At 38.1% G+C, this 19,476-nt stretch overlaps 1 pseudogene; it reads left to right on the top strand.

The window, feature by feature from the left end:
* Window positions 1-2,832: 2,832 nt before the first annotated feature.
* Window positions 2,833-3,451, top strand: LOC138385690 (developmental pluripotency-associated protein 4 pseudogene; annotated as a pseudogene).
* The last annotated feature ends 16,025 nt before the right edge of the window (window positions 3,452-19,476 follow it).

The raw sequence follows: 19,476 nt of genomic DNA on the forward strand, positions 1-19,476 counted from the left end.
TGCTCTTTTCATGTAATTCTCCCTCCCTTTTCCCTAAACCCTCTCCCCAACCTTACAGCTCATATCACCAGCGTTATGAGCTGAATTGTGTCCTTCCCCCCCCAAATGTATATGTTGAAGTCCTAACCCCTAGGACCACAGAATATGACTGTGTTTGGAGATAGGATATTTAAAGAAGTAATGAATGTTAACTAAGGTCATGGGGGTGGGCCTTAATCCAATATTACTGATGCTTTTATAAGAAGAGGAGATTAGGACACAGACACACACAGAAGAAAAGCCCTGTGAATGCAAGGCACAAGACCACCATCCACAAGCCAAGGAGAGAGGCCTCAGAGGAAATCAGCCCTGCCAGCACCTTGATCTCGGACTTCTAGTATCCACAACTGTGAGAAAATAAATGCCTGTGGTTTAAGCAACCCAGTTTACAGCATTTGCTATGGCAGCCCCAGCTGACTATTGATACAATCAAACAGCCATCCTTTTTCGCTGCTGTTATCTGCAGCCCTCTTTGAAGGTTTTAGTTCTTGGTTGAGTTCTGCTGCTGTCTTCCATGCAACCTCTGTCACAATCCTCAGTGATTTCTACTAAAACTATGTGCCTGACCTGCCCAACACGCCAGCCTCTCAGTTCCTAGTTCCTCACCCTGGCCCAGCCATCTGCTCCCATGGTCATAGCATAGATCAAACTCCCCAACTCATGTCCATCAGGAATTGAGCTCCCCTGCCCTGGCAGATGCTGAGCAGGGAGGGGGCATCCAAAGCCACCAGCCAGTCACTCCTGGCCTTGGGCAGTCTCTTACAATTACTTTACAGGGATGCTATAAATTATTATCATTTTCTATATGTACCACAACAGAAAAAATAATAGAAGGCTCTGCCCTGGGTCTCGTCATTACCCATAACAGCACTCCAATCACAACCTCACTTCAACACTGACTTTTCTTCCAATCACCATCATCCCATTGTTCCAGCCTCCTTTCTCCAAGTATCTAAATCCAGAAGTTTTTGACCCCATTAGGGTCTATAAGCCATAGAACCTTCCAAAATGAGTATTCGCTGATTAAACAAACAGATGAATTTTCTTATCACCTTCTGACTTCCCCCTTTAACTTTTCTTTTTCCCAAATTTTTAAGATTGGGGTGGGGCTGTTTGTATTTCACTGAGGAAAATGTGACTTTCCTGATACACAAAAAACAAAGAAATTAATCTCTAATTAAAATCAGCGTCTGCAGATCATAGCTTGAGTGCTGGGAAGCCCTGGTCGCAGACGTTCCCTCCACCTCTTCTCATGCCCCTCATCGTGGCTGTCAGGAAAACATGGAGACTTTGTTTGTAGGGTTCTGTATCTCTCTTGGATGTTGTTCATCACAGCTACCAACAAAAACAAGTATTTATGCAGTTGTCCTTCCGGGACAATGTGAAGCAACTGCTGATATTCTGCTAAGGGTTATCCACGTTTTATTTATGGATTAGATGTGACAGTATATTTTGCCAAAAAAAAAATTGACTAAATGTGGATTGGGAAAAAATTAATAGTCTACAGAAGATGTTACAATCTGCTCAGATGTCCTGATGTTACTTATCTACCATCTTCAAAAATATATAACTTTCTCTCTTCTGAAGCTTTATATCTTCAAACCCTCCTGCTCAACTAATCCTACCGAGCCGTGAAATTGTAGCTCTCAGCAAGACCATCAGACTCCATGATGACTGCACTTCTCCTGCCAAGATCAATGGTCTCTATCTTTCACTGGCCTTTGACTAGGTTTTTACCCACATGACCATCTAAAATGCTGTCTCCTGAGTTACCCTCCACCTATTCCAAAATTACAGAGACTTCTCTGTTCTTTTTCTTATTGCTCCATTCTTATAACTATTTTACTTTTAATTCTCTAGAATCTAGACAATTATTAATAATATATGCCTTGTGGTGGGCATATGTTCCAAAAGATTTTTTAAGCATCATTGTATGTCATTGTTCAGCCTCCTGGGATTTTTCTTAAAGAAGTTAATGTATATTCATGTCTCAGAGCTATGTCTATATATAGCTGAAGCTACATATGATTTTTCAGCTGTTACTGTTAATGACTGGCACTTTCTTCATACTCCACAACACTTATTACTGTATATTATGGTCAACCATTTAGGTAGCTGTTTCCCCAACTAAACAATGAGTTCTTCAAGGGCGGTCAGCAGGTCTTACTCACAATTATATCCCCAGAATCTTGTCAAGGGCCAAGCATCCAGAATAAATTCAATAACTATTGGCTGAGTAAAAAAAATAAATAACAAAGGTCATGAAGTTATTTAACTTTGTGTGCAAGTTTATGCAAAAATAAACAAATAAACACAAACTGGCTGTTGGGTGCTGCCTTCGAGAAAGTACACAAATAAAAAGGGTGAAATTCTATTTTAGGATTTTTTTAAAGAGACCTACAACCAAAAATGTTTCATTGCAGAAGCAGAGAAGCAATCAGACATAGGTGTCGGTCACTTTTAAAACTGTTTGGGGGATTTTGGAAGAAGAATTCTCTTTTTATTCACCGCCACTTCTTCACTGAGTATGGAGAATGCAAGAGGCAAGGAGTGGAGCTCCCACAGAGAAGTCAAGGGAAGAATATGGAAATTCCAGATTCGAACAAGTGTCAGTAGAAACTGAAGAGGCTGCTAACTGATCAAGCACAATTGCTTTACCAGGAACCTCAGCAAAGGGGACCAAATGAAAGAGATCTGTCAAATACGACAACAAGTTCATCCCAAAGTATGCAGAATACAGTGACAGCCGAGAACCTCGGAAGAAGATATCAATTCTTCCATTAATCTGTTTGCTGGGACATTGTACGGGCCTGGTGCCACCAATTAAACCTTAGCACCAAAGGCCAAAAATCAGATGCTTACAAGTGACTTTGCTAGCATACTTACCCAAGTCAAAAAGATATTCCTGGCAACAGCAAAAGAGGCCAAGATCCAGAAAACATTACAAAGAAAATCAAAGGTGGACAAGGAGGAAATGTCCCTGGAAAGTTCTGAGAAAAAGTGGCTCCTCCCCTGAGGAGGGGTTGCCTTCGTTGGAAGAGTCTGCGTTCTCCTTGCGGGAGTTGATACATTCGTAGTGACAACTTCTGTCCTAGAGGCTTTGTTAGCCTCCTGGGCCAGAATTGCAGCCAGGGCCCCTTGGACAGAGGCAGGGGAATCTCCAGGAGAGCCCTGCGGTATCAGGTAGTGTGTGGTCCCTGGGAGAAGTCTCCCTGCAGACACAGATGGTTGGGTTTGCCTCCAGTCTCCTGATGGGCAAGCCTGGGTTCCTGAAAAGCAAGACGAGAGAGTGAGTGCATTCTTCTTGCTTCCTGCCTGCAATTTTCCACCCTGGCACCTTGAAGGCAATATGTTGTGCCCCAAATGTGTTCACAGGAACAAGGTCTTCATAAAATGCCTCCAGTGGGAATAGAATACTAGAAGAAAGGGCACATCTGTGGTTGTAATTATTGGCAAAAAGGCTGGGAATTCGGTTCCGTGGTGCCACTGACAGCTGAACTCTGGTCCTCTCCTCACCTGCTCACAGGCTATACGGACTAATGGGTTGCAGATGTTACTCTCAGACTCCCAGCGGTGCCTGCTGCTTCAGGGGTTGGAATACAGAAACGCTTATGTTTAAAAATGGAAAAATATTTTACAAATTACCATTAATTCCAGTTAATAATAAGAAAAAGTCATTTATACCACCAAATGTCAAGTCTTCTAAAATACAGGGTGTCCCAGAAGTCACCATACACAGGGAAAATGAGAAATTGTAACTAAATGTACCTTTATTTACAAAATATTCATTACAAAATTTTTCCTTTGTATAGTGACTTTTGGGATACCGTGTAGAAAATGACTTCAACAGCCCTTTTTAGTGGGAACTTTTTCAGCTGAGCTTTGTGAAGGACTTGAGTGAAGCAACAGGAGTTTTCTCCTGTGCTAGCTTTCCCGCCTCGGACTACTGACTACTTTAGGAATTTCTCCATTCCAATTGCAAATTTAATAAAATGTTAAATATTTTAAGGCAAAAAGAAGCTATTATTAATTCTCTCCTTCCCTCCCCAAAACACATGATTTTTAATATACAAAATATTTTTCAAAGTTTTCTTACTAACCTGAGACTTCCATGGTTTGACTGTGGGATAAAAATACAAGGCACTTAGTATTATTTCCACTTGTAATTGTTTTGTATGTTTCTGGTGCTTAAAAACATTTAAAGTTGCTTCCCAATCGTAAATACATAGTAAATTGAATTTAAATGTACATATAAAATAATTCATCTATTGTATTTAGGGAACCATATTCACTGCATGCAAATTATTGTTCATGTTCTTAACTCAAAGTAGGATTAAGCCAAAAAGCATGATTTTCCTTTGCATAATTCATTTATTTTTAAAACCACTTTATTGAGGTATGATCGATTATACAAAATTCTTTCTTTCTTGTAGAAATAGCAAAAAAACCCATCAAACCCAAAAAAGCTGCACATATTTAATGCATCCAACTGAGTTTGATTAATTTTTAATTTTTTGTGAACTTCTTAAATTTATAGTACTGCGAGTCTTGGAAAAGATCTGCTGTTTTTCACTTTGCTGTGTTTTAGTGGCAGTTTCCAACAATGTTTCATTATTACGTGTAGGGGACTTTCCCCTCCTCCAGTGAGGATATAAAAAGTAATGCATTGGAAGGAGTGGCGGAGTTAGGAAATTCGTAAGCATCATGACGTAGACCTCATAGGATTGAGCAAGAATCCTCAATGAATGTTAAAGTGAGAGAGGAAAGTTTGTTGAGAAGCAAGATGCTTTTATGGTCTTGCAGTGTTGTCCCTGCCCCCCGACCCCCAACCACCCTCGCCCCATCCCCCACTGGTTGTTAGTGGTCAGAATTTTTTATTGTAATAAATAATAAACACATTTTCAACCTTAAAAAATGCGTATTTGGAACCTGAGCTTTGACATCATTCATTAAACTGCATCAGCACCAAGAAGAGAGTAAGAAACCTCAAATTGACAAAAGAGCACAGTGTGTAATTCAAATAGTATCACTATTCTTGGAGTCAAAATTTTTCTCAAGTTTAATATATATTCTCTTAATTCTAAGTCTAGCTTTCATGTCAGTCACAAAAATTATACCCATATATCCCAAGTCACTTGGGGGAAAAAAATTGATTTCATTAGTCAAACAACCTTTTTCTTTTTTTTAAGACAAGTCATCCCTCTGTCACCAGGGCTAGACTGCAGCGGTGTGATAATAGCTCACTGCAGCCTCAAACTCCTGAACTCAAGCAGATCCTCCTACCTCAACTTCCCAAGCAGCTGGGACTCCAGACACGTGCCACCACGCCCAGCTAATTTTTGTACTTTTTGTAGAGACGGGGTCTCACTCTTGCTCACACTGGCCTCGAACTCCTGATCTCAAGCAATCCCCCCACCTCAGCCTCCCGGAGTGCTAGGATTACAGGTGTGAGCCACCGTGCCAGGCCTCAAACCACCTTTCAAAAGCCAACTGAATCTAGTCGATATGTTAAGAACCAGTTATCAACTATGATTAATTGTTCACCCATTATTTTATTTGTTCAGCTCTTTAAAAAATCATAACTGATACTTTCCTATGGCCTATTCTTTATTCACCAGCCACCACATGAGAGAATTGAGGACTGACAAAAAAATGCAAACCCTATAGTGACTTATAGGAAAGAAAATTACTAAATAAAGATAATCTCTTACATGCAAAAATGCTAATTGAAATGAGATTGGTTCCCTTCAACTTTGATGGCCTAGGTATACGTGTAAACCTACATAGAGCATTCATTAGTTATTAGCAAATACTGAGACATCTGATGCCAAAAGGCAAAAATCTACTATGAAATTGCCCCAAATGTCATATTATGAGTAAAGAATTTTTATGTTCTTTATTTTGAGCAAGAACATGCATACTCGATATGAGGTCTACATGGAAAAGAAATCTTTAGTGTCCAAAAGCAGTGAAGAAATCAGCTGTAATGAATGGAATTTGGGAGAAAAAATTAAAATATTTTGATATTTTAAAATCATCTCCTTTCATAATGTATCATTCAGACAATCTTTTTATGGTTTCCAAAATGTAATTTGAATTTAAATATATTAGAGTTTGAAATAAATGGAGTTTAATTCCATTAAAAATGACTTATTCAATTGACATATAGTGATTCAAAGTGAAGAAATCTTTATGAATATTACTGTTTTAAGAGACATGTTTAAAAAAATGTAACCTAAAAAGAGATAAGATTTAACATTTTATTTTTAAATGGGATAGACTATTTATGGGAAATATCCGTGGAGATGACCCAGTTAAATGTATTCTCTTATAAAGTCCAGCTAAATATCCTAGTATACAATATTCTAAGAACTCCAAATACATACATTTAACACAAAAATAAGCATGACCAATACCAAAAAATTTACTTTACCCGGAAGCAACCCAGTATGAAATTATTCACATCTGAGGAAATGATATTAATAATCACTTATTCATAGGCCAGACAGACCTCATATAAAAGCAGGTGTTTTTAGGCAGAGGTCATGAGGCTGCGGAATGCACATTCTAAAGAGAAAATTCTATTCTTCTCCAGACTGAAGAGAGCTGTGAGTTAGGTCATGGGTCAATGGTTTTCCCTATTCCCAAAGAAGCACTTGATGTGCTTTGGGGGTCAACGTGGAAGACCTCCATCTTGGATATCCTCCTTTTTTATAGTCTATGTATTAGTCAGGCTTCTCCAGAGAAACAGAACCAATAGGAATATGTAGATTTATAAGAGATTTATTATGGGAAATGACTCACACAATTAGAAAGGCAGAGAAGCCCCTTGATCTGCCGTCTCCAAACTGGAAAACCAAGAAAGCAGAAACTGAGGTCTTGAGAAGCAGAGGAGCAGATGATGTAACTCCTAGTCCAAGGCCCTACGTGGCTGGGCCTTCAGTGGATTGGATGATGCCTGCTCACATGGTGAGGCCAAATCTTCTTTATTCAGTCTACTAATTCAAATGCTAACCTCTTCCAGAAACAACTACACAGACACACCCAGAAATGATGCTTTACTCCCTGTCTGGGTATCCCTTACCCCAGTCAAGTTGACTCCTAAAACTAACCAACACGGTCTACTTGGAGAAACGTCAACTGAGGAAAGCCCAACTCCAGACTTGCTTTTTCTCCCCCACATCTCTTGCTAGAATGAATCACTGGGGCAGTGAAAACTTAGCAAGAAACTTTTTCTTAGGTGTTTTGGCTTCTGATATAATTGTGGCTTATTCCATTGCCTTTGAACTGATATCCTTGCTTCTCTCTTTCCTAAGAGATGAATATGTTCAGTGCTTTCATTTCATGACAGACCTTCTTTCCCCCAGAACATGTTTCTCGCCTGGTAACTTTCCTGGAAGCTGGAGACTTCACAAGAAGTAGGTTTTCTTAGTAGCCTCATCACAACCTGGAAAGCAATATGCTAATATTTACAACATGCTTCATCCGCCTCACACAACATTACATAGATTAATTTTAGTAGGAAATTCACCTCCATAATGGAGCTAGAAATGGAGTTAGGAAAACAAGTATTTTTTTCCTTCCATCTTTAATGTCTTCAATGACATGCCCCTCAAAATGGAAAGTGTAGGAGAACATTAAATTTTATGTTTATACTTAGAGAATAAATAACCCTGATTTGGAATAATGTTGGCATTCATACTCTGGAATTTTCACTGACAATTAATAGTATTATATTTTGCATTTATGTAATATATTATTTCAGTCTATTATCTTGCTTGGTTTTCACAACAACCTACTGGAGACACTAAGTTAAATATTTTTATTTCTATTTCGAAATCAAAAGTTTAAACAACTTCTCAAGTTCTTAATAGAATAAAACTAGAAACTGGAGCTCTGGTCCTTGAAATGTTTATTATATACTGCCAAGATTCATTATTATTTGAAAAATAGTCAACAAATATTAACTTATCATCTCCAGAGAAAACAGGAGGCAATGCTGTAGCTGTGAACACAGAGTATTTTGAAAATATGCATGTTTGTATATTTATTCATATTTATTCTGTGAGACCTTTAACTAAAATCTTGGAGATTCATCTTTCCCACATGACATAACATCAACCATTGGGCCATACAGATGGCAAGCATACATTTCTGGAGGATTACATAAGGCTTTAGGAAAATATCATCCTACATAATTATAGACATATTTTTAAATATGTAACATATTCAAGGGAAGAAATTCAAAGGAATTCATTACATTAAGTTCTAGTGATAGTACTAACAGTGGAATTTAAAATGGAAGGAAGGAAGGAAGGAAGGGAGGAAGGAAGGAAAGAAGCGGGGAGGGACAGGATGGAGTATGGGAGGATATCCAACCCACTGGGTCTTCTCCAGCATCCTAAACTTAGATAGAGTTGCACTTTGGAATGGATGTAATTGAAGAGTATATCAGTTAAAATGCTCTCAGCTATAAGTAACAGAAAACTTAATATACTTTTGTTTAAAGAATTTATTTTTAGCACAAAGAAAAAATCCAGAAGGAGATGATCCAAGGCTGGTGTGTTTGTTAACTAATGTCATCAAGGAACCAGGCTCCTCTTTGCCAGGTCTGCCATCTTTAGTATGTGACTATTATCCTAGGATCACCAAGTGTCTTCTTGACCTACTCGCACTGTTTGCACATTCCAGGCGGGAAGGAGAGGAAAGAGAAGGCAATCAGCTCCTCCTCGTGGGACTTTGCCCCATAGCTCATTGGTCCACACAAGGCCACTTCTAGCTACAAGGGAACTGATGATTCAAGTATTCCTCTTTGAGGCCTCTACAGTACAGAAAGGCATGGAGAGAGGTGCTGCTGAATGAACAACCCATCAATCTGCCACGTAATGTTAGACTGCAAGGTCTTTCTGAAAAAGGAGAGCTTTGAAACAAATCCTGAAAAATACATCTAGAGAATATAGTGGGAGAAGGGAAATCAAAACAGGAAGAAGCACACAATGAAAATTCTATTGGTTGAATTTTGTTTTTCTCTTTGATAATGTAAAATGTTACAAATTAAAGTGGACCCAGGTTAATAGTCAAAATCAGGAAAACTAACAAACCCATCTGAGTGCATATAAGGTGTTTGATCAATATTTATTAATTGAATGGATGAATTCCGTAGTCTTGCTTCTTCTTTCATAAAAGTTAATTGCTTATTTAAATTAAGGCTTTTGTTATGTAAAGAGCTGTTCACATTTGAAAGTGAATTCTTGTAGTTCAGCACACTCTAGAGAGAAAGGTGAAAAACAAGCTTGATATTATGCTTTTCAATACTGATCACTAGAATTAAATCTGAAACCTATACTTACACAAGTTGTTAGTTTTAGCATTTGAAGGCTAAGCAGAAATACATTATTTGCTTATTTAAACTCCTTGATGAAACATTTCTAGAAAACACTTGGCCACAAAACATGCATCACTCTTTACTTTTAATTTCCTTTAACATAAATGAAAATGTAACTTCATAACATATCAAATTAAAAAGTAAAATTGAGTTTTTGCAGTGAAATGGGCAGAATGGTTGTTTTTGTGGGAGAAACCTAACCCAACTGATCTCACTTGAGCTGTACAAAATGAAGGTAGACAATATCATATACAAGAAGATTGGCTGTTTTTCAAAGGAAAAGAAAATTATAGGTTTTGGCTCAAGCAATAACCTGACCAAGATTGAAGGTTTTCTTTCTAAAAACTAAAAAGAAAGAAGTATTGTGAGTACATAATATAATTTAGTTTTCAAAATGAAAGAAAACAACAGTGACTATATAATGTTTTTCATTTCTGGAAACCATTGTCCTGGAAGATAGATTTTGAGTGCTAAACAGGAATATGTAAATTTGATTCAATGAAATCTGCATCTGTTGGGTCCCGACTTTGTGGCTACAAATTTTCATGGTCCCAGAAGAAACAGACATGAAACTGCATGGCCTCTGCCTTCACATTATTCATACTTTTGTGAGGAAGACAGATATAAACAACAGGCACACAAATTTCAGAATACTACAAGCACTTTCATGGAAACACCAAAAGGGCAAATTGCAAGCAAGATTACAGAAATGTTGACAGCCCCCAGCAATCCAGGTCCCTGGCGTTCAAGCCTTTGTACAGTCCCTGCCTCACTGACTCAGGGCTTGCCTGGATGCCCAGTAAAATACTGAGGAAGTGACAGAGTGTGGGGTCCAAGGCCAGGTCATAACAGATATCTCCACTTCTACCTTGCTCTCTCTCGAGTCACTCACTCTAGGGAAAGCAAGTCTCCATGTTGTAAAAGCACTCAAGCAGCCCTAAGGGGTAGTTTACACGCTGAGGAACTTAGACCTACAGCCAACAGCCAACACCAACTTGCCAGCCACGTGAGTGAGCGATCCTCAAAGCAGTTCTTGCAGCACCAACCCTTCAGATTAACTACATCTTAACTATAATTGCATGAGAGACCCTGAGCCTGGACCACCCAGCTAAGCCAATCCTGAATTCCTGGACCATTGTATGAGATAAATGTTTATTCTTGTTTTACATCACTTAATTTGGGGGCTAATTTGTTATGCAGCAATACATAACTAATACAGGTCTTAATGGATCAACTGTAATGAGCTAGACAGAGGAGTGGTTGGACTCATTCTGACAAGAAAAAACAGAAGATGCAAAGGCACAGAGATGTGAAACAGCATGGTATATTTAGGAAGTGACAAGAGACTCAAAATGCAGTGGTGTTGGGTATGTGGAGTGGCAGGGCAGAAGATGAGGGTAGGAAAGAAAGAAGATTATGAATGCCAAGATGAGGAGTTGAGTTTTGTCACTGTAGGCAACTAGGAGGCCACCAAAGCATCTAAGTAGTAGCAATCATCATCATCGTAATTACCTATACAGAACTTACTATGTGCCAGACACTTTTTTAAACATTTTACATAAATTCATTTTAATCCTCACCCCTACAACCCCGTGAAATAGGTGCTTCTATTATCCCCATTTTACAGAGTAGGAAACCAAAGTACAGGAGAAGAGTCATGGAAGTGAGGGCTGTTTGCAAGGGAGCAATTAACAAGATGAATAAAAAAAAGAATGGAATTGGAGACAAGAGGTACTGATGAGTAACGAGGGTGGTGACACCAATTCATTGAAGGTCACAGCGGATGGAGGTAGAAGTACTGAGCAAGTGAGCTAAAGTGTAGGAGGCTGTGCTTTTAGAAGGGACTCCAGAGACAAGGACATTGTCATTGCTGAGAAGAGGGAAAATGATTATGGAGCTAGGTTCACAGAGAGGTGATTAAATCTAAGATTAATCCAAGACACAATAAAAAGGATTCAGTCATAACAATGTTTCAGTCAATGAAAGGGAGCATATACAACAGTAGTCCCATGAGATTATAATACCATATTTTTACTGTACCTCATGTGTGTTCAGATATGTTTAGATACTCAGATAACTTACCATTGTGCTACAGTTGTATACAGCTGCGGTCCCCAACCCCCAGGTCTGTGGCCTGTTAGGAAAACAGAGTAGCACATCACTACCTAAGCTCTGCCTCCTCACCCCACTTCCTCCCTGCCCAGACCAAGGAAAAATTGTCTTCCAGGAAACTAGTCCCTGGTGCCAAAAAGGTTGGGGACCGCTGGGCAGTATTCAGTACAGTAGCATGCTGTACATGTTGGTAGCCTAGGAGCAATAGGCTATATCACATAGCCAACATGTGTAGTAGGCTATACCATCTAGGTTTGTGTAAGTACACTCTGTGATGGTCACACAATGACGAAATTGCCCCACAGTGCATTTCTCAGCTATATCTCCGTCATTAAGCAACGCATGACAATACATAATAGGATATCTTGGGGATAGGACCCAAGTCTAAAGAAAAAATTCATTTGTGTTTCATATTAAATATAGACCTTATACACATTGCCTGAATGTAATTTTATACAATATTTTTAATAATTTTTGTCCATGAAACAAAGTTTTGACTGCAACCCATCAGTGAGGACAGGTATGGAATTTTCCACTTGTGACATCATGCCAGTGCTTAAGAAGTTTCAGATTTGGGGCCATTTCAGATTTCAGATTTTTAAATTAGCGATGTTCAACTTGTAAGTTGGAAGAACAAGATAAAAATATTTAAAAGAGGGAAGAAGGAAGGTGTAAAGAGTACAAGGCTGGGGAGTCGGTATTTTCTATGTAGCAAGATTTAAGGCCACCTGTTGAGAGTGAAGGGATTCAGTATGAGACGGAATACTAAGAAGAGTACAAAGATGTGTGGTGCTGACATGGGAAGTGAGAAGGGAGCCGATAAGTCACAAAAACCATTCCCAACAATACCAATACTCCTTCGACGTGCAAACCCAATAACAACACCTTGGGTTTGGATGTCAAAGGAATTCTTTTTAGAGAGCGATTTACTGGCTAAAGAATAATCTTCCACAAAAGCCTAATAGGCAAACTCAAAAAGGCCATAGAATTGAGCCATTCATTTGATAAGAAATTGTAAGTGGTCTCATAAGAGAAAAAGAAAAATGTAGCTTTTCTTCAATTTGTTCAACATTTTGTTCCGAAAGATTTTTCTTTATTCAAAAGGTACTATGTGCCTAAGACCAATCTGTGTGTTAAGAAAGAGGCCACATTGACCTTACAGTTTATGTGAGAGAGAAAAATCAACTGATAGAGGAGTGGAATCGAGTATTAAATACATTATAACTTCAAGTAAGAGGGGTAAAACTTTAAGTATGTACAATTAAGATCCAATCTGGAGGGTTACCATTTAACCAAACGCTGAATGACACTGATAATAGCAAATATTTATTGAAGGTCTGCCACTGTGATAATAAGTAATAAATGTGTCCATAATCAACAGTCACTATGTAGAAAATTTGGTTTATCACAAAAAGACTCTTTCCTCAAGGATATTTTTAGGGTAGCTATAAAATCATATCACCTCACTTTTTGTTTCTGCAGAGATTCTCGGGGAAAACTCCATCTCTAAATGAAGGCTATGATTTTTGCCACCTTCCCACTGGGAATTCTCGGTATCTTGGTTTGTATTTTGCAAGATGTTTTAAAACTCCCAGAGGGGGAAGGTGCTGTGAAATTACTATTATTATCCAACTCCTGTTTTCATCTGTATTTACGTCTCTGTAAGTCCTATTCATAGTTTCTGTAAAATCCAAACACAGAATGTTACCCTGAGATGTTAATGAACCATTAAAAATCATTCTAAAGTAAAGTGCAGCTAAAAGATCATCTAGAAAGAAAATCAGAATGAATGTACTTATTATTTAAAGACAAGCATTCCTTTAACTGCCTCCCATGATAATCTCAAATAATTAACTAATGACCTAATTTATTTCCTTGGTATCATGAAAAACTACTCCATCCTGGATGCACCATTTTGTGGAATAAATATGAATAGAGCCAGCTATGGCCCCCTGGAGTAGCCTAGATGTCAACACCAGGTTTATCATCAGTTCTTCGCTCCCTCTTCCCCTCTCCCACACGCTGTCTGCATACCTTATTATTGCACTTATACTTTTGCATTATGATTATGTTCTTTTCTGTTTTACTTATTCTTCCTTAAATTCACCCAAGCAACTAACTATATCTTACTCATTTTGAATCACCATAGAGTTTACAGTACAAGCAGAGTTCACAGCAAAAGAGAAGTAGCTATTCTTATCCTAAATTATTCACTTGATCAATTCTACCCAAAGATCAGTACAATTGCCTAACATATGTCAGCTCTAAATTCCATTTAAAACCACCTTTCTAAAATATAAAGAGCAAAAGGCAAAATTAAGGTGAAAAGGAGTCCTAAAGATAAAATAGGCTGAGGCAATAGTCCCTTGAATGTGCAAAAGGAAGCCTGAAGCCTACTGATGGGTCAAAAGCTCCTTCCTGTCATTATCTTTATGTTAGCATGATCCAAATTATAACAAATATGTTAATTATTTGCTGTACTAGATTAAAAGTTTCTTGTGCCTTATTTATCTTTGTGTTCCCAGCACCTAGCACAGTACTTGACGTAAGGTAGATGCCCCATAAACATTGACCTACTAAAATGGTGAGTCCTGAGACTTAACTTTATAAGGGTAATAAATCTCTTATACTAAAATGAATGAGATTTGTATATTTTGATTTATCTTTAAAGAAATAACTTTCCTTCTCTGCTCCTCCGCTCTTGAGCACAATACACTCATTCAAGTTTCTGCTCAATCCTTACCTCCTCCAAGAGGCCTTCCCTGATCATACTTTTTAAATTAGTTCCCCCTAGGTACCTCTCTACCCTTTCCCTTTATTTCTATCCTCTCCATTGAACCTGACATTATAGAATTCACCTTACTCATCTGTTTATGGCCCTTCTTTTGCACACCAGAGTATAAGCTTTTAGTGAGCAAGACCATCCTCTGCATGTTTTGCCATTGGATCCAGCACCCAAAACAACAAATCTCAAATCCGGCTGTATATGGGAAAAACAGGGGAACTTTTCAACAGACAGATGCCCAGACTCAAGTCAGAGCAATTAAATCAGAATCTCTGGGACAAGGAATCCAAGCATCACTGTTTCATCTTGTTTTTAAGTTTAACAAGTAATTATAATTTGCAGCCAAGTTTGAGAACCACTGACCTAGAACATAGTGGATGATCATGTTAGATGAATGAGTTAATAAATGAAAGAATGATTGACTAGAACTCATCAATCATTACTCAGTATCTGATTTTTGCAAAGCTAATGTCCCTTTGTTCAGTTCAAACCCACAGTTTTAACCCCAATTAGCTGTCTTGGAAATGATGGGTTTTAATTTAAGCATTATCCCTTCACCATCACTGGAAAGGCTACTCATGGTGGGTCAGTAGCAGATTCTTTGTTTATTAAGGACAGTGCATTATGGAACCAGAGTGAATAAAGAAAACCCAACAATAAACAAACCTGTACATGGCAAATGGATGGGCGTGATAAGGGAATTGGTTAGCACAAACCAACCCATATACAGCTTTTGAAAAATGGGATATGTCAACTATCCGGACAAAGCAGATATACAATATCCAAAATCACCATAACATAAAATGTTTTAAAAATATTCTTGAAAATATTTAATTTACTCTGCCTTCTCTCAATCAAGAAACTCCTCAGGCAGTTCTCAGAGGAGGAAACGTTCACAACGATTATATCTTGCCCTTTGGTGATCTTCGTGGACTAGATGAATTTACTCCTGTATTTTATAAGTTATTCCATCACCCACTCATGCTCCACTTCAACCAGTATTAGAGGAAAAATCCTATCAAGTTCTGACTCTATAAAAGACAGCCATGAGTTTTCCTTTGGGTAATCCACATTTTTCTTTAGTCTTTCCCATCCGCCATGGCATAGCCAAAACAACAAGCTGGTTGAAAAAGTTCACTTAACTTATTGAAAGGGAACTTTTCCTTTTCTTCACAAAACTCTATTCCCTCCATCCTGACTACAAGTGCCTGGTCCTGGGCCATATGGATTTTGACAAGGGTTACCTTACCCAATTTCCAAATCATTAAAGTACTATAAATAATGACTAGGAACAGTAGTTATTTAGTCAAGCCCACAATTCTTCAGAGTGGATACAAATATGGAATTAACTTTGGGTTAAATGTTATTGGCTAAACTATTTCTTTCCAAAGTGAGAATGACTTATTTGACTCCACGCAGTATTCATATGCTTTGGAAGGTTGCTTCGTCTTGTGTTTCCCAAAAGTGTAAATGAGGTGGTAGGATACTCCCTTTTCTGTTCCTCAGAGCGTCACCTGAGACACGCACAGTGGAGAGAAAATCCTGTGGCTTTAACCACGCTTTTTCTCCATTTGAATTATTATCAACCACAGTAGATCCACTTTCTACTATTGAATAGAACTAGACAGTGGCTATTTCCCACTGGGTAACAGAGCAGGAATGGGAAGCTGTTAACCTCCTACCTCTACAGAATATTCCTCACCTGTCTTTCTCAAACCTGCACCAACTGTGTAAGCAATTTTAGTTTCAAGAAATGGTTCCGAAGCTCAAAGGGGTATGGTGGGAATCTGACATCATGCCACATACCATGAAAATTAATGTCTTCAAGCCTGGCCTTTATCGGATACCCTGGAAGGACCCTCCATTCCCTGACTCTCCTTCTCTCCCTCACTCCTTGCAGTCCTTTCCCTTAAACCTCTTTAAATCCTGTTCCCTTCCTTGAGAAACTTCACTACTCCCTGAGAAACAGTGAAATTCAGTCCCCTGGGTCCCTTTTGCCTATCTTGCAAATTCTACAGCTTTGGGCACCTGCCAAAAGTCCATGCCAACCCTGCCCAGTGTGGGCCAGCTCAGGCTGGAGATGCAGTGGGAGGGTGCAGCGTGTGATCTGTGACTCCCCTCTGAGCCCCACTGTCCCAACAGTGTCATCACAGGAACTGGCACACTCGTAGGCTCTCAAGATGTATTCATTCAACACCCTTCCTCCACATTCTCCCTCTCCTAACACGTATTGCTCAGTCAGCAAACAGTGCTGCTAGCTTTAGCCACCAACTACCAGAAAATATGGGGGACAGAGGAACATATTAAATGACACCACAGGGCTGAAATCATCAAAATCTAGACTGTGGAAATCTCCACATGACAAATGATTTTGTTTCTCAAAAAAAAAAAAAAAAATTCAAGAAAATTAAAGAGATAAAAGGGATTCTAGTGTTTAAAAGAGATACCAACCAACTGCAAGGTATGGATCTTGTTTGGAATACAGTTCAAATACACTAAAAAATAATTGTAAAATTCTATAAGAAAATTGGGGAAATGTGAAGAACACTGACAAGATATTTGACGATATTGAGCAAATACTGTTTTCTGTGATAATGGTACCCTGGTTGTATTATATTTTAAGAGTCCTTATCTTATAGAGATGCATTCTGAAATATAAAATGATGTAATGTCTGGGAATTGTTTCCAAACAATCTAGGAGTGGAAATGAATGGGTGTATTGAAACAATAGTCATGGACATATATTAATAAGTGGGTTTGTTTTACTCCTTTCTCTAAATATCTCTCCCCCCACACTGCTCCCTCCCTCCCTCTTCCCCTCTCCTGTCCCTCCCTCCTTCTCTCTTTTTCTCTCTCTGTATATATATATATATATATATATATATAATATTTGAAATTCCCATAATAAAAAAGTTAATAAACTTTGATATACTTATGTTCCACTATCATGTCATTGACTGAAGAACAGACTTCAGTTTAGAACAATCTATCTATAGCTCTATCAAAGGACATTTATTATTAAAGTAATAGAGTCTTACTATATGACAGTACCTTACATGGACTACTGGTAAAGTAAGGGTTTAAGCTACTCTAGTTAAATGTTATGTTGTATTTAAATAAATTTCCCTTCCCAATTCATTCATTCAGTGAATATTCTTCATGGTCTACTATGTCCCAGAGACTGTTCTAGGTACAAGAAAGTCAACAATAACTTATATGGTCCCTGTCCTGAGGGAGCTTACAGACTATGGATAGAAAATATTAAACAAATAATCAAACAAATATATAATTGGATTTGTGACAAATGCTATAAAGTGAAAAGTACAAGATACAACAAGGCCACACAGCAAGTCCATCTAATCTTCTCTGGGGGCTTGTGACTTCCCTGAGACTGGCTCCTAACAGGACTGGGAAGCCATTGCAGGGTTTTAAGTAGGTATGACATGATCAGGTTTTCACTTTTACAAGTAACTAAAGTATGCCAGTAGAACATAGAGGATAAGTACATGATTTCACTTGGAGTCAGAGCCATTCACTCACTATGTCACCTTCATTGTTCACATCTTTAAAGCAAGAAAACAATGATTCCTCCTCTAAGGATTGTATTAAGGATTAAATGAGATAATCCACAGCAAGTCCTTCAAAAAATATCATGCATTTTAACACAAGACAAAGAAGATGGGAACTTAAACTAGTCTGGGAAGTGCCAAAGTTTTGATTTGATGATGAAAGAAAGAGCACTTTTTTCTTTCCATTAACTATGCCTTTAAATTAAAAAACAGTAATTAACTTTGGAAAGGCTATAACACTATAACCAAGTTTTCAAAATAAAAAGTCAATTTTGAAACTGATGGTTAATGTAGAATATTCCCGCGTTAAAAGATAAATAACACTTTTAAAGAATATAATGCTCATTGCTCATTTATAAGAATATCAATTCATCTAAAGTGCATTAATAACATCAGTGTATTCAACCACAGCATCATTTTCCTAACTTCTTAATCAGGCTCTGCTCATGTCCAAAGTCATGAAAGTTACAGCTTGGCTAGGTTAGGAGTTAGTCTACATTTACGACTCCTACTTAAATATCTCATCTTATATCATTCAAACAATTTCAGATTTTTATAAATCCCCAGATTTTTCACTTATTCTATCCTCATTACCACTGGAAAAAAAAAAAAAAAAACCCACAAGCCTACTGTTCCAAATTTAAAAAGAAGTATGTTATTCCTTTGTCTCTTAAAAATATTTGACAACTGTTAAAATTGCTCTTCTAATAACATTGTGTATAGAATTCTGTTTTCCTTATTTTTGTTTTTCTTATGTGATAAGTTTCCGTGTTGGTCTATTCACGTATATCTAAGATTGGAGAGCAAAGAGTAACTGTTCTGGTCCCTACCAGCTGCCACCCTTCACTGGCACAGACCCACATCCACAGCAAAGGCTACGCAGAGAGAAAAAGAGCACTGCCTGGGAAGTGAAGGTAGTTGGCTTCTGGGTTTCAGACTTGGCAACTGATGATCGCGTGGCTTCCATAAACCTTTCACTGTTGATGAGACTCTTGTCCTATTATCTGCAAAAAGATTGATTAGATCAGGAGTTACAAACTGGGCATCTATGCACTGAGTTTCATTGCAAGCCAAACTCATTGTTTGTATTATATCAACCGGCAAAATGCTAAATAGGCAGGGCATTCACTTCCTAGTACAGTATGGCCCCCACGCCTCCGTTTAATAGGTTTTAATTAATGGAATTAATTTCTGAACAGTTTTAGCCTTACAGTTAAATTGATCAAATAGTGCAGAGTTCCCATACATCTCCCCCACAGTTTCCCCATGATTACCATCTTACATTAGTATTGTACATTTGTTACAAACAATGACCTAATATTGACACATTATTATTACCTGAAGTTTATAGGTTGTTTGGATTTCCCTACTTGTTACCTAACATCCTTTTTCTAATCCAGAATCCTTTCCAACATACCACATTACATTTAGTCATCGGGTCTCCCTGGGCTCCTCTGGGCTGTTTCTCAGACTTTTCCTTGTTTTTGATGCCTTGGCAGTTTTCAGTAGTACTGGCCAGGTATTTTGTAGGATGCTCATCTATTGGAAGTTGTCTAATTTTTTTCCTCATAAATAGACTTGGGTTA

Source organism: Eulemur rufifrons, chromosome 7 (genome assembly GCF_041146395.1).
Source record: "Eulemur rufifrons isolate Redbay chromosome 7, OSU_ERuf_1, whole genome shotgun sequence".
Classification (NCBI taxonomy): domain Eukaryota; kingdom Metazoa; phylum Chordata; class Mammalia; order Primates; family Lemuridae; genus Eulemur; species Eulemur rufifrons.